A 16,512-nucleotide genomic window follows, 5' to 3' on the forward strand; every position below is an offset into this window, starting at 1 on the left:
CAGCTTGAAGGGCGGGATCCCCGTCGGGATTGGAACTGTTGTATTACCTTAGCGGTTTATGGTTGGCCCAGTAGAATACGCGTTAATTTAACAAGAAGGATTTGAACCTAAAATATTGATCTCTGGTCTCAGGAGCAGCGAGTCTACAAACCCCAGTCTCCTGGCAAATCCTGCTCTGTAGGTTGCTCTGCTAGTCTAGGATAGGCTGTAGGCAGTCCTAGGAAAAGCAAAGAATGGCCAGGTCCAGAAGAAGAGACCTTTGAGGTTAAAATGAATCGTCCCCTAGCTTACTGTAAAGCAGGATGGTGACAAGGTTCCATTCAGTATTCTGCGCCCCAAATAAAAGTGTGTGTGTGTGTGTGTGTGTGTGTGTGTGTGTGTGTGTGTGTGTGTGTGTGTGTGTTTCCTAATACCTTTAAAGTTGTTCGGAAGTATAACATTCCACAAGCCTCCTTGCATAGCGTGCACCTGTGACTCAGCGGCAGACGGTGCCGCCTCAAGATCCTCGAGTTCTCGTTTTTTTTTTTTTCACAGCATGAAAGTATGAAAGAGCAGTCGCACTGTGACTCTGCAGGGTGCCCCCTCCCAGGCATGTGATGACCCCTTTTGCCTCCAGAGTCTGCATTTCTCTTATAAATAACTCGCAGTTTTCGACAGTTTCTGGGAGCAAGTCCCCACGTTCCCATTTGCAGCAAATAAGGTTTTTGTGGGTTGTTTTGTTTTTGTTTTTGTTTTCCTGTGACAACAACTTTGATGTCCTGCTCATTTTCTACTCCCATCAAGAGGTGGACCCATTGAGTCTGGTGGTACCGACAAGCTGGGTGGCCTTGGGCACGAAAGGAACCTCTCTGAGACTGTTTGCCTTTTCTGCCTGAAAGACATTATATCCACCTCTCTTATCTGATTTGTTGAACTTAAGAGAAGACCACTGGTTTGTGCCTCCTGTGAACACTCTATCCCAGCTGTGAAAAATGGCCCTTTCTGGACTGTGGGAACCAGCCTGCTTTTCCAGCCAATTGCCCCCACCACCCAATGTCTGTAATCTGCATTTCACTAGATCCCGACTTTTCCCTCTATCAATAATCCTATTGTTTATTCTCCTACTCTTTCCCTAGTGAGTCATGAGCTGAGAAATTTTGTGCTTAACCATTCAAGCGTTTATTGCACCTGCTGTTTACTAGGGACTGTCACGCATGAGGCCAGGCTATGGAGACAGAGATGAGTCAGAACTGACCTTGCTTTTAAGGTGCCCCTGGTTCAAAAATGGCCTGATATATAGAAGATAGTACAGTGCTACTAGAAATGTCCAGAGGGTTTCTAACCCAACCAATATTTTCTGACCGGCCACTTACGGGATGAGGACAGAGATAGGAATGTGCTGGAGGGGACATTGTCAGTATGGTGCCATAATAGAAATCTGTCTGTGGGATCTGCAGAGTATGGAAGAAAGGTGATGTGTTCCGCCAGGTGTGAGGAAGCTAGGGAAGTGAACTGACTACAGCATCACATCCCAGAAGGAAAATCTGAATTAGTCAGTGGACAGTCTTCTATATGTTGTGGGGATCGGTGAAGAAGTTGTCAAGAAAAGAGTCGAGTTTCTCTGAGTTTGTTTCTGTTGTTACTTTGGGCTTTTTGCATCCTTTGAGGCAAAGATTAACAGCAGAGCAGATCGTATGGCCTTTCTAAACAATAAGTCCCTTCTGGTTTTCGTTTCTTTCCAGGATCCTGAAGAACCAGAGTCAGCTCCTCTTTGCTCTCCCTTTCTTTCTCTTGTACAAGGTTAGAAGTGTTGTTAACAGCAAAGTCAGCTTGTCCTATCAACTAAGAAGGGGTCATGGCTGGGTCTCCCTTGAAACTGGATATTCCCAAGAGAATCACAGGCGTCCTGGAGTTTCCATATGTGGTATATTTGGGTCAGGTCAAATTTCCCCTCTGGTGTCTCTGAAGACTTTGTATTTAGATCTGAAATCCTTCCAGGTATTTCCCCCTGGTATTCTTAACGGTACTGCTTTTACACTATATTGATGATAGTTAAAAGCTGATTGGAACCAGTCCAATGTTTAATGACATCTTCTTTGCTGAGGCCCATATCCTAGGTTCTTCAATGTATTCATTGTGACACCTTAATTATAGATATGTGATACAGGCTGCAGCCAACAAAGAAATTTTCATTTTCAATGTTGATTACCTGTGGGAGAAAATGAATTTGACTGTGACCTTTGCCCCCTTAGCTGTCTAGTTAAGTCCACGTGTTTATACACTATTGAATCCTGCTCCATTTCTGTGGGCTCTTGGGCCAGTGACTTTAATGTGATAAATACCAGTCCATTCATCCATAAAGCTGCATGTACTCAAGGGGAGATAACGCCATTCTTATAGCATCACTCCAAGTTTGTGGGCTGTGCATTCAGACAGTGGTGCCCGCCGTTCTCTACACCTAGACCTGGCTTCTCAGGCTGCAAGGCCTGACATCTGATACTTGCTTTGTATGCCTCCATCCCTCTGTCTGTCTGTCTCTGTCTCTCTCTCTGTCTCTGTCTGTCTGTCTGTCTGTCTGTCTGTCTGTCTCTCTCTCTCTCTCTCTCTCTGTGTGTGTGTGTGTGTGTGTGTGTGTGTGTGTGTGTGTGTGTGTTTACATGCTGAGGGTTGGACCCATAGTTGTGCATTTGCCAGGGAAGTGTTCTAACCACTGAGCTAGATTTGTAGCCCTGATCCATTTGCTCATTTCTGTCTTTCTGCTTCAGCAGGAGCCTAGGCTTTGTCAGGTACTGTCTCAGGAAGCTCAAGTTGGTCAAGCAAGAAACCAGAAGTGCACACTCTGGGGCAGAAAAGGGTGAAGTGCAAGGTCAAAGGTGCTCAGGGCTCCAAAAACTATGCGAGGCAGCAAGAAAAGCCTGGCCTAGGTCAGTTGGTGATGGCTGCTTTGTGAGCAACTGGTAACAGAGGCTCGCTCCACAGATGGGCACTGGGGTGGGTGGAAGGTCTCTAGAAAGATGGCAGCAGTGATCCTTGCTAACATGCCAGAGAATAGCGGAAGCTCTCAGTGGGCAGCAGCATGTGGCCCCCCTGGCCAGCAAGTCCCCAGGGTCCAGTGATGAATTCTCTGGGAAGCAGGGAAGCCCTTCCTTCCCCAGAATAAATTACTAGTATCAGACGATCTTTGTTGAAACAGATGATGCTGGCCTGTTTATTTCATTGTGATACATGGATTTATAAACTTTGGGCAGTGGGAGAGGTTTTGAGGGTGAATTGTTTGGTTCTCTGAGGCTAAGGGCACTAGAGATAATGTGCAATAGCACAGCCCTATCATAGGAAGGGGAACACAGTACTTAATTATCCTATGGGTGGGGGGGAAACTCCAGGTATGGTTAAAGGTCAATGGTTGAAAGCCAAGACATCTCATTAGCATAGGGTGAGTGTTTCCCGGAATCTCCAGGTGCTTCCTGAACAGGTTTCTTACCAGGAAAGGGTTTGTAATCTCCCTGAGGACTATGTGATGCTCCTTAGAAGATCTGGAGTTCTCCAGATCAGGAGAAGAGGGAACCCAGCTGAGAAAGGGAGTCTGTCATCTTATACCGAGCTGGGAGGCCATCCAGAAATGCAAGATTTCGACCTTAACAGCAGGGTCCCACACATTTCTTCATCAGCTTTCTTGTCCTTGGAGTCCTGAGCCTCGCTGTTAATCATTCTTCCAAGAATTATCAAGCTTGATTGACATTCTCCACATAACAAAATTCTCCTCAGTTGGGCTGGAGTGGGGACAGCCATGTCCTCATTGTCTGATAAATATCAATAGAACTGATGGTGAGCTATTGAGAAGATCTTCTCTGTTGATTTCCAGTGTGGACTGGAAACACGAGGGGCCCATCTAGGAAAGGGGAGCCCTGAAAGGCTAACTAAGAGCATTGCTCCAACTCACGGACCTTCCTGAGCCCTAGGTAACCCAGTGAATAGTGTGAACCCCACGAGACTATGGAGATAGCTCAGTGGTTAAGGGCACTTTCTGTACTTGCAGAAGACCTAAGTTCCATTTTCAGCACCCACACCAGGCAGTCTGACACTACTGTAACTCAAACTCCATGGTGCGCAGTGCCTCTGGCCTCCACAGGTCCCTGCACACATGTGAACTACCCCCACTACTCCCCCACCACACACACACACACACACACACACACACACACACACACACACACACAACTAAAACCAAATTTCTCAATATGAGCCAGTAGCCTCATCAGCCATCGTTCCTGGCTATGGTGATTTGAATAAGAATGAATCCTATAGACTATTTGAATTCTTAGTCACCAGGGAGTGGCACTATTTGAGAAGAATTAGGAGGTTTTGGCTCTAATGGACTAGGTGTGCCTGTCATTATCCATTGCCAGGAGTTTATACATTTTAAGCCCCGCCCCCCAAAACACACACGTGTTAATTTTATGAATGTATGTATATGCATGTGTTTGTATGTCGGTGGGTATACATCTGTGTACAGGTACACATGGAGACCAGAGGAAAACCTCATGTATCATTCTTAGGAACACTGGGCACTTCTTTGAGACAGAGTCTGTCATTGGCCTGGAACTTACCAAGTAAGGCAGTCTAGCTGGCCAGTGAATGACAGAGGTCACCTTGTCTCCACTTCCCCAGTGCTGGGGTTACGGCCATGCACCGTCATGCCTGCCATTTCCCTGTGGAGTCTGGGGAATCAAACTCAGGTCCTCAGGCTTGTGAGGCAAGCACTATACCAACCAAGTCAGCTCCCCCCATCCCAATGCTACTTTGAGTGGTGTGGTTTGCGTATAAAAGTGTTCCCCCAGCAGGCTCATCAAGCTTAGCACCAGGTCCCCCAGGTGATGCTGCTGCCAGAGAGGTTGTACAACCCTGGTGATGAGAGGTGTGAATAGTGGGTGAGTATCACTGGGGGGCGGGGGCGGGGGTTGGAGCAGACCCTTTGTGGATTGTGGTCCTGCCCTACTGTAGGTCTGGTCCCATTTCCTGCTTCCTGCGGCTGCTCTGATGTAAGGAACCCTGATGCACAGTCTCATTGCTGGGAACTTCAGCCTGATCTCCCTGCTAGGATGGACTGCAAACACCAGGCAAAACCAAGTTGTCTTCCCTTAAGTTTCTGCCAGCCACTCTGTCACAGCAGGGGATGAATAACTAACGTAAGTGGTTTCCTGTTCTTACAACCCTGTGGTCACACTGGCACAGCTCTCTTCTTTCATTGTGCCCCATAGCTTCCCTATAGACCAACAAATAGCCTATGAGAACCTTCAGGAAAACTAATACACACCCAGCCAGTCACCTGGAAACTGCCCAATAAGTGTTAACATACTGTTTTCATTTGAAGAAGAAAGCTGGATGAAAAATAATGCTATCACCCATAAGACTTTAATGAAATATATGGCTCTTCATAAATATGTCTGACTATTTCCACAACAAAAGCTATAGCATTACGATGGTAGCTAGGTCAGGTACTAGCATCACGCACTATTTTCTAATGTTATCAATAAGAAGGCCCTACTTTACATTCCCACCAGCAGGGGGCAGAAGAAGCCATCTATCTTCAATATTTTCACCAACAATGCACTTAATCAATTTGATGTTTCTCAATAGATAGTTGGGGAAAATTGTGATTTTAATATGCTTTTCTTTGTCTACATATTTTTTCACATGCTAATTGTTTATACACACAAGAAAACTAATACATGCACAGCTCTTAGTGAATTGCCTGTGTCCTGGAAAGTCCCCAATAGGTGTTAATATGTATCATTGTAAAGCCATTCATTCTAAGAAGAAAGCTTGATTAAAAAAATAATACCCTCACTCATAAGACTTTAATGAAATACATAACCTTTTGGGGAGCATTTTCTTCTTGTTTATTTTCACCATGGATATTTGTGAACATCAGATCTATTTTTCTGATTTATTTTAACCTTTCGTTCTATCATCTTCACACCATATGTCTCATCCTGTGCTTTACTTCTTACATCTGTGATGAACAGCTTTTTAAGGGTTTTGACCACAGCAAGGGTCTAAGTGGATAAGGGCGGTGCCAGGGCCGTGCTTTCTGAGATGTCTCGTGCCATTGACAACATGACCCAACCATATTAACAGACAATTCCAATACTAAATAATCCATAAGTTTGAAATTGTCCTTCTGAGTAGTGTGGCTTTGCACCATCCCACTTTCTCCTTCGAGGGACAAATGAATCACTCTCTATGTCTAGAATATCTGTGTTGTATGCACTAGCCTCCCTATGGGGGGAGGGGACAGCTAGCCAGCCAGGAGCACACAAAGAGACAGATTTATACAACTTTCATTGCAATGTATTCATTATGATTGTTCTGTTTTAATTGTAGTTATTGTTGCTAACACCCCACTGTGCCTAACATATAAATTGAGTGCTAACATGGCCACACATTCATTGGAAAGAAGAATGTCTGTGGGCCTCAATGCCACTGTAGCTTCAGGTATTGCTGGGTTCTTAGAACGTCACACACAGATCAGAGAGCCCTTCACCCTGCGGCTCAGCAGACCTACCACATCGTAAATATCACTTGAGCACACACATCCATGAGCATGGTTATTACTTCCAAATAGTCACTTAACTATCCTGGGAGACATCCTTTGACTAACAAATAAAGCAAACTCCAACCAGAAAAGTAGCAAGATTCACACTGTAACAGACATCATGATCACAAAATCCATATGTAACTTTTAAAAGGAACACTGGAGTTTCTCTGAAGAATTCCATGAGGTTGGAAGAAAAAATAGCTTCAATCAGGCTGGAACGAGTGTCCTCCAGCCCTTATGCCTGTTTCAGGGACAGTAAGGTCATCCTGAGAAAGCATGGTATGTTTGCGGCCACTATCTTCTTCCTCTGTGCCTATCTCAGTCCTCAACAGCCTTGCAGGAGTGAGTGAGTGTGTGTGTGTGTGTGTGTGTGTGTGTGTGTGTGTGTGTGTGTGTGTTGTCTCTGGGTGAGCCTGACATCAGTGGTGGAGGAGAGAGTCACCATTAGTCCGGTAGGCACCAACTGCAGTGACAGATAGCTTCATTAACTCCTAACGTCATACACCCCATAGGAGCGAACAGGGAACCCCGGCCCCCTTGCTGTCTGTTTCAAGTAAGTAACAGGTGTAAGTCTCAGTTAACAAGCCTGGGTAGGGAAAGCGCCATTCCTAAGATTGCAGAGAGTGAGTTTCAAGAAAGCTGGAAAGGCTGGGCTCGTCCTTGCTGAATGTCGGCACCCCATGCCAGCATCATCAGGGGCTAGTGACATCAGATTAGAAGACACAAAGGAAATACAACTGAGATCCACTGGGCACTGACTCCAGGGGCCCCACAAACACCATGGTGGGCCCCTGGGGGAGGGGTGACAATTTTCAAGTCTCGAGACAGGAGGTGGTGACACATGCCTTTAATCCCAACACTCTGGAGGCAGAGGCAGGTGGATCTGAATTCTAGGCCAGCCTGGTCTACAGAGCTAGTTCCAGGGAAACTCTGTCTCACACACACAAAAAGGTTCAAGTCTCTGATGCAACACAGAACAGTATTTGAACACAGTCCAGGCACAGATCAGGAAACTGTTTATACATTCTCAGTACGGTGCACATTTAAAATAATAATTTCAATCCCATGTTGAAAGCTGCCAGATCCTGGGGGCCAGCTATGTCTTGCAGCCCTGTCACTGCCTTCTCACTCATGCCAATGGAACCTGGTCAGGGCCTCGGAGTCCTGAAAAGCATCAGGCATCACTCTAAACTGGTGGGAATCGGTAAGTCAGAGGGAATTGGTTTGCTTTGCTGGTCTGAGGGTCCAGGACACCTCAGATAACTGAACAGAGGTGCATATAAGATAGTGTCTACACCAGTGAGAATCTGGGCATCATCCCCCAGACGCTTGACACCTGCTTTTCATGGGTACCAAAACCCACAAGGGTTGAATACATAAATGGGTTTTGAAAAGAAAATCTCCCACCAAGTACAGGAAACCCAAGTGGTCCACTGAGGATGACACTGAGGATGAGTCCCACACCCCACACAGAAGTCAGATCAATTCTGATTCTGTTACAGGTTAAATCCAGAGTGTCCCCGACAAAATGCATGTTTAAGCACTTGCTCCCCAATATGTGGCACTGTCTTGAGGCTGTGGAAAAAGGGTTTACTTGGCATAGTAAGTCACTAGTGTAGGGCCTTTGACAGCAATAGCTTAGCTGTGCTTCCCAGCCATGATGGCCTGAGACCCTATGTACCTATGAGCTCCTCCCACAAACCTTCCTTATATAAGCTGATGCTCAGGTGCTTATCATTACAGCAATGTAAATAAGATCCTTGGAGTTCAATGAAATAAAAACAATTTTTAAGTTCTGTCTTAGCTTTCCTCCTCCTCCTCCTCCTCCTCTTCCTCCTCCTCCTCCTCCTCTTCCTCCTCCTCCTCCTTCTTCTTTTTGTTTTTTTGAGACAGGGTTTTTCTGTGTAGCCTTGGCTGTCCTGGACTGACTTTGTAGACCAGGCTGGCCTTGAACTCACAGGACTCCACCTGCCTCTGCCTCCTGAGTGCTGGGATTAAAGGCGTGTGCCACCACTGCCCAGCCTCCTCCTTGTCCTCTTCCTCCTCCTCCTCCTCCTCCTCCTCCTCCTTCTGGTTTTGTTTTTGTTTTTTTTGTTTTGTTTTTCTCTTGTTTTGCTTCGCTTCTGTTTTTGTTTGTTTTTCAGGTTTTTTGTTGTTGTTGTTGTTGTTTGTTTTTTGTTTTTTGAGATAAAGTTTCTCTGTGTAGCCCTAGCTGTCCTGGAATTTTCTAGGCTCACCTCGAACTCAAATAGATCTGTCTGCCTCTGCCTCTGCCTCTGCCTCTGGGACTAAAGTTGTATGCCACCATGCTTCGCCTTTATTTACTTTGCAATTGCTCTGATAAGACACCAAGGCTAAGGCAATTCCTTTCAGAAGGAAGGGCTTATTTAGGGCTTATGGTTCTAGAAGGATTAGAATTCATCATCAGAGTGGGGAAGCACCGTGGCTGGAAATGAAAGCCGCTGAGCTTACAGCTTAAGCCCCAAACAGGGAGCAGAGGGAGCAAACTCAAAAGGGAGAGAGTCTTTAACCCCACCCCATATGTAGTTCTTCCAGAAAGGCCACGCCTCCTAAGCTGCCTCTAGACAGTGTCACTAACTGGGGACGAAGTATTTCAATGTCCGAGAACATTGGGGACATTGCATTTTTAAAAATATTTTTATTTAATCTTAATTTATGTGCATTGGTGTGAAGGTGTCAGATCTTGGAGTTACAGACAGTTGTGAGATGCCATGTATGTGCTGGGAATTGAATCCGGGACCTTTGGAAGAGCAGACAGTGCTCTTAACCACTGAGCCAACTCTTCAGCCCTGACATTGCATTTTAAACCACCACATGTCCTAACCTTAAAAATTAAGAAAATAAAACCTACCGGACCGGGGACATAACTCAGTAAAGTACTAGTACTTTCTGAGTAAGCGTGAGGACCGAAGTTCAGCCCACAGAAACCATGTAAGGAAACTGGATGCAGTGACGATGGGTAACTCAGTTGTGCAAGGCACACACAGAATGCCTGGGCTTTCCGGCCAATTAGCTCAGCCTCACCAGACCCCAGAGGAGACCCTGTCTCAGAAAACAAGGCAGACGGCTCCTAAGGAGCATGAGAGGCCTCTGTGTGCACACACATGCATACATATACACTGTGAACCCACATGAACAGGCCTCCTTTCACATGTACGCAGAAGGGGTGGGGGGCAGAAATACTGTGAAAGTCTTACAACCTTAACATCTTCCTGTATCCTTCAAGAGATTGCTGATTCATGTTCAGCTGTTTAACACTCCCAAACCCCAACCCCGCCCCCCCACACACAAGGAGCCTGTGAGGGGAGGTCCCCTGACAGGACTATTAGTCTCCCGATTCAAGTTCACTGGCAAATCCCCAGAGCAACGCTGTTAAAACTGTATCTTTACCTCCCTTTGATCTGCTGTGGGGGAAATCTAATATGTGGGTGCCTGGGGGCCTCAGACAGAAGTCAGCCCGAGGTCACTGGGAAGGGTAGAGAGGGGCAGTAAGCTGTTTGAGCAACTCACAATGGCCACTCTGTGGTCCAACAAAGGCTTGCCCTCCTGAATGATGGCTGACCTTTAAACTCCCACAAACATATGTATTTGCTCAGCAATTACCATCTGAACCACCAAAGGGGCTGTGTAAACCCTTGTATCAAAGGAATAAATTAAAGCTTGCAAGGATCCCTTAACAAAGAGGGCAGAACAACACCGGCACTCCTGAGAAAACACAGGGGTCTCTTCCCCAGCACATACTTTCCCTCAGAACTCTAGTCTGCTTTGTGACTAAGGCAAACAAAAGTCCGGCTCAACCCCGTATAACAAAAGCTGAAAACCCGGGCTAAGAAACCCGAGTGAGATGGGAGGTTCTTTAATGAGGAAGACTGAGGACATGTGGGTAATGCCATTTTTTAGGCAAAAGATCACTTCTGGCTTCGTGTTGTGTGTGTACACGTCTGCACGTGTGTTAGGTGAACATGCACAAGTGTGCACATATAAAGGCCAAAGGACAAGCCTGAGTGTTGTTAATCAGTCACCACCCACTACCTCCCTTCAGCCTTCCTTTCTTTTTAGACAGAGTCTCCCACTGGCCTGGAACTCAGCGATCTGCCTCTCTGCTCCCCCCCCCCCCCAACCCCAACCTCCCCAACACTTAGATTACAATGAGCATCACCATGTTCTGCTTTTGTTTTTCATTAACATGGCGAGGGACTAGGAGTAGGCACATCCTCGGTAGACAAGGCATATAAGGACAGGCACCACGATTAGGTAAGTAAAGATGCTGATCTTCCAAAATGCCTGGCTTCTTCTTCATAGTCCCAAGCAGAGACAGAGGCTCAGAACACATTTACACCAAAGTTAATGGGCCTATCATCCTCCCTGTCTCTGTTCAAAGAGATCAATTAGAATTTAGGGGATGAAGAACCGCTCAAAGAGTCTTAAAACCCTCACCTTCAGCTTCCCAATCCCCCTAATCTACAGAGGGTCTCCCCCCTCTCCCTCCCTCCCTCTCCCTCCCCCCTCCCTCCCTCCCTCCCTCTCTCTCTCTCTCTCTCTCTCTCTCTCTCTCTCTCTGTGTGTGTGTGTGTGTGTGTGTGTGTGTGTACGTGCTTCCTCACCTCTAATAAAGCCTTTTGTCACCAGCTCATTCTGTCTGTGGTTCCTGCTGCCACTTGTTGCACTTGAGAGTTTTTCCTGTCTTTTAATTCTTTAACTGACAGAGAAAACAAGCCCAATCCAGATCCATAGATAGGAGCAATGGAACTTGGCTCTCAGGCCTGCAAGGCCAGCACTTTACCAACCCCACCCCTTTCCTTTCCTTCTTTTCAATATCACTCAAGACAACTGTGCTATGAAACCACAGACACCCTTCCTGTCTTCAGTTTTACAGTGTGATGGTGACTCCCCTCCCTACTGACTGTACATTTAAGAACAGAGAGAACCGTTTTGAGGATAGAGACAGAGACAGAAATTTGAGAAATACTACATTTGGGGGCAAAGTCCCCTCCTGTCCTGGAAGTGGCAGAGTAAGCTGGACAGCTGCTCGGACAACCCCATAGTTGGTAGAGGTAGAACGAACTCATCGCCTGGTCATACTCAGCCACAGGCAGCATGGGAAGAGACGTCTCATCTATAGCAGAGGGGATCCATGCTGGACAGCAGTACAGCAAATGTGTGCTCCAGCTACAGAGCTGCAGGGATGGAGCACACACAGAACTGGGTGAAAGATGACAGTCATAGCACATGCCCACTGAGCGATTCCATTTACATCAAATTCAAAGCCAGGCAAACCCAATCCAGGTGGATGGAAGTGAGGCCGAGGGTGCACTTGGGATACAGGAGTGCTTTCACAGTACATGACACAGATGTATACACTGTGCAAAATTCACTGGGCAGCACGTGACCCCAGCAGCCGTTCTGTTTTGATGCAAATAGCTCAAATAGAGGTTTGTATTAAAATGGTAGCCTGGCCCTTGTCTGTAAAGTGGAGTGTCGTTTCAGACTCTACCCATTCTCATTCAGACACAATGTCCACACTGCTACATGGTCCTGTCTGCTGTAGTCAGCATCCTTAGCAGAGCCTCATGCAGGGAGAAGCTAGGTGTCTGCAATTGCCTTGGGCCAGGGCCTTGGTCAGTGGCAAACCCGGCACAAGAAGGATAGCAAATCGCTTAGGATTTTTTTCTTTTCTAGTGTGCATGCGTGCGTGCGTGCGTGTATGTTTGTACATGTGCGTGCCCAAGGCTGATGTTGGCAATCATTTCTCTTCCACCTTATTCTTTGGGGTGGAGTCTCTCTTAATCACTCAGAGCTTGCCAATACAACCAGTCTCCTTAGTGAGCTTGGTAGGAGACTCATCCCTGCCTCCCCAGGCTGGAGTTACAGCATTGCCATCACACCCATTTGCATTGACATGGGTTCCGGAGAGCTGAACCTTGGTCCTCTTGCTGGAGTTCCTAGCACTCTAGCCACTGAGCCTTCTCCCCAGACACCTAATGTGCCCCAGGCATTGCGTGTATGGTATTCCCTTCACTCTATCTGCCCTGGGCAGTCATGAGAGATGAAAGTCTGGGGTTAAGAGATGCTCATCAGCCTGCTCTAGCAAGACACAAGACTCAGATTCGAGTCTCATCTGCGTGGAGACTGCTACTACATCCTGCACAAGGAACAGATGAAGAGGTAGGGGTAGGAAAAAGACGGCTTCACATATCAGGCAGCCAACAACTGCTGTGCTGGCTACCTAGAGCTCTCTGAAAGGAGGAAATCCCAATTGAGAAAAAGCTTCCATATAAGATCCAGCTGAAAGAAATTTTCTTGATTAGTGATTGATGGGGGAGGGCCCAGGCCATTATGGGTGGTGCCATCCCTGGTCTGGTGGTCCTGGGTTCTATAAGAAAGCAGGCTGAGCAAGCCAGAGGAAGCACCCCTTAGGGCCTCTGCATCAGCTCCCGTCTCTAGCATTCTGCCCTGTTTGAGTTCCTGTCCTGACTTCCTTTGATGATGATGAACAGTGCTGTGGAAGTGTAAGCTGACTTGGTCATGGTGTTTTGTCACAGCAACAGAAACCCCAAATAAAACAACACCACACCACTCTAGAAAGCAGTGGAAGCTGACGATGTGGCTCAGTGGAAGAGGACTTGCCTAGAATATACAGGCCCTGGGTTTCATCCCTAGCAGTGCAATAAAGGCGGGAGGGAGAGTCCGAGGAGCACTACTAAACTAGTGCCATCCATCTTGACCTGGCGGAAGTGCATCGTAACACACGACTTTCCCCAAGTTAGACTTGCTGTTTCTTTCCCCTCCCTGAAACCTCCATGACCTAGGACCTAGCACACAGCTCTCCGCCCAGGATAAGCCATCTGGAATGCTGCAGCAAGCCACGTGACTTAGGGTATTCTCAATGACGAGAGGCTTCCCCAAAGTGTACCCAAGGACTCAGCATTAAAGTTAGAGTAGGTACATCTGGGAGCACATGACAGCAGCGGCTCCATCATGGCCCCTGCATGCTGTGGTGCTCTAAAATGGAGAAAGGGAGTGTTCGCCTAGAGACCAAGTCTGTTGCCAAACTCCAGGGACTAACTGTACCACCAACCCCTTGACATACACAGTCCAGGAATTACTACAAAATAACACTTCCTGCTCTTTCTAGTGGGTAGAAAGTATAAAATGCTCTCCTTGGTGAGCTAGCACTTCCGCAGAAGGCTTAATCCAGCCATTTCTTGAAAGCAAATTGGAAGAAGTGTTGGTTAAGGTTGAAGTTTCAGGCGATGGGAGGCGCCCAGATCATGCCTTTCTTCTTACCTCACGGAAGGTGGTGATTTTCTCTCCAATTTCCTTCTGCCAGGGAAGGAGCTACAATGGGCTCTGCCATCGTCATGGCTGCATCCAGGTAGAAATCAGCAACATGTAATTATCTGTGCTGGAGTCCATATTCATCACGGAGACAAAGAAGCACAAAGCCAGTGAGGAGGGTGGGCTTGCCAAGACACACTATCCACCGCTGTCACTATGGAAGTGAATTGAATACAACACTGGTCTTTTATACTTCTCTTTACTCAGCTGTCAAAGTGTTTGCTTCAATATATATAATATGTGCACGTGAGCAGGAAGATGGCTCTGTCCTTAAGGGTGCCTGCTGCTGTCGCAGGGGATTGAAATTCCGTTCCCAACACCCATGTTCAGTGCTCACAACTGCCTATTATTCAATTCCAGGAACTGACACTCTTTTCTGGCCTCCACAGACACATGTATTCCTGTGTAATACCCACACACATACACATAATTAAAAAAAAAAAGATAGGGCTAGAGAGATGGCTCAGTGGTTAGTAACACTGGCTGCTTTTCCAGAGGACCAAAGTTCAAATCCCAGCAACCACATGGCAGTTCACAAGCATCTATCTGTAACTCCAGTTCCAGGGAATCTGATGCCCTCTTCTGGTCCCAAAGGCCACTGCATGTAGGGGGTGCTCAAACACACATGTAGGAAAAACACTCATACACATAAAATAATAAAATATACTTTAAAAAAGAAAATATATAGGTGCTGAAGAGATGGCTCTGTGGTTAAGATCACTGGCTGCTCTTCCAAATGACTTGAGTTCGATTCCCAGTACCCACACTGGGCAGCTCACAGGAGGACCTGACCCTTTTCCTGGCCTCAATGAGTACTGTACTCACTGCGCAAATACACACACACACACACACACACACACACACACACACACACACACACACGAAAATAAAATCTTTAAGAAATTTTGTGTATGTGTGGGCAGCTGCTGGAGATGCCTCAACTGTTAAGAGCACTTGCTACTCTTCCAGAGGTCCTGGCTTCAGTATCCAGAAGCCATATGGAAGCTCACAACAGTCTGTAACCCCAGTTCGAAGGCATGTAGACAGTCCTGGGTTTGACACCCTCCCACACCTCAATGCCAAAAATGTTTTTAAAAATCATCTTAACAATATATAGTAACATGTACTATCTTGGACATAATTATATATCTGTATCTATATCTTAAAAAACAAAACAAAACAACAACAACAACAACAAAAACTATGTTCCTGGATATCTATTTTGGCAAAGATAGCCACGCTAGTGAAAATATTGAAGGAAACCATTTAGGACCAGGTTAACTCAAGTTTTAGCTTTGAAAGAAAAGTGAGATGCTGACCAGACAATAAAGGAGCTTTACAAAGGTGTTGATAAAGGGCATAGGCCTGCAAAGTTGCTATTCATCCAGACAGCAGCTCGCTCTAGTGACTACCCTGGAGGAAGAGTTTAAGTGGAGAGTGAGGGGCAGGGCTCTGGGAGAGCTGTCTGCTGCCATCTGCTGTCCACTGTTTGTGTTCTGACTCCTACATCAGCCTTAGCCTGCATATTGTAGTCCAGTCATAGAAGCAAAGGCAGCGTGACCCTCAGCAGTCCCCACTCCTGTGTTCTAGCCTGTTTCTCGCCTGAGTTTACAATGTGTTCAATAATGAAGAGGCCCCAGCATGAAACATCCACACATCTTTATCTCTTGTGGGTTAATAGAGCCCATCTGCCCCCAAAGCCTTCTTAAGTGGCATCATAGAAAAATAGCAGTATCCAGTTGACTGATTCCAGGAATATAAGTCATGAGGTAGACTGAGAGAGAGCTCCGTGGTTCAGAGCACTGATTGCTCCCAGCATTTGAGAGGCAGGGGCAGGCATATCTGGTCTATAGAGTGAATTCCAGGAAAGCCAGGGCTACACAGAGAAACTTTAACTCAAAAACAAATAAACAACACACACACACACACACACACACACACACACACACACACACACCGGCCGCTCTTCCAGAGAACAAAGGTTTAACTCCCAACATTTTGGCAGCTCATAACCATTTCCAATTCCAGTTCTGGAAGATCCCAAACATTCTTCTGGCCTTCACAGAAACCAGGCATGCCATGTGGCGCACAGACTGACGTGCAGGCATAACACCCACACACATCCAGTAAACATATACAAGTCATAAGGCATCAAGCTAAGACCATTGTTTGTCAAAATAGGTCTTTGTTAGGTTAGGGGCACACCTAGGCACCAGACCCCACAGATTAAGCCTGAGCATGGGCAGCAGGTGGCAGCACTTGACTTGACAGTGAACTGGGGACAGGAGCCTTTACAGGAAGGCTGCTCCAGTTTCTAAAGCCCCTGCAAAGTTGGGCATGTGTTAAGAGCCCGAGTCAGGTAGGCAACTGCCACACCTGGGACAACTTCTGTGCAAGGACCATGGAATGATGTGTTGTCATGCCAGGGGTACCTGGGAGCATTTGCATTGCCAGCCAGCCCTTCTCCACTGGCTGCACTGACCAGCACCCACCATGTTCCGATCGCCAGACGTGACATCCAGCAGCCCTGCTTCTTCCCCACTGTAGAGTTCCAACCTGGGATAGCTGTCCCCCCT

Source organism: Acomys minous, assembly GCF_964271855.1.
Source record: "Acomys minous genome assembly, chromosome: 10".
Lineage (NCBI taxonomy): Eukaryota > Metazoa > Chordata > Mammalia > Rodentia > Muridae > Acomys > Acomys minous.